This window comes from Penaeus monodon, chromosome 21, assembly GCF_015228065.2.
Source record: "Penaeus monodon isolate SGIC_2016 chromosome 21, NSTDA_Pmon_1, whole genome shotgun sequence".
Classification (NCBI taxonomy): Eukaryota; Metazoa; Arthropoda; class Malacostraca; order Decapoda; family Penaeidae; genus Penaeus; species Penaeus monodon.
The window spans coordinates 10,968,167-10,968,381 of record NC_051406.1 but is presented as its reverse complement, the minus strand read 5'-3'; the positions used below and the strand labels follow the sequence as shown (position 1 = coordinate 10,968,381).

Genomic DNA, 215 nt, shown 5'->3' with positions numbered 1-215 from the left:
GTAGGAACATAGTGCATGAGGCAGGGAGGATACACCTAATCTATATGCATGCTGGTCACACAATGCATGTGCTGATGGTATTGCTGTTGAATAAGGCTTGCTCTAAATTATATTTTCATAAACAAAATATATGTTAAATATTATATTCATGTTTATGATTTTTACTTCTCATAAAGTTTGTGTCTTTATACATTTGTATATTTGAAAAATAAGTA

At 29.8% G+C, this 215-nt stretch overlaps 1 protein-coding gene across 1 annotated transcript in view; it reads right to left on the bottom strand.

Moving 5' to 3' along the window:
• The window catches only part of LOC119586212 (serine/threonine-protein phosphatase PP1-beta catalytic subunit), a gene marked incomplete at its 5' end in the record, with an annotated part of 11,298 nt that overhangs the window by 1,907 nt on the left and 9,176 nt on the right, over window positions 1–215 (bottom strand).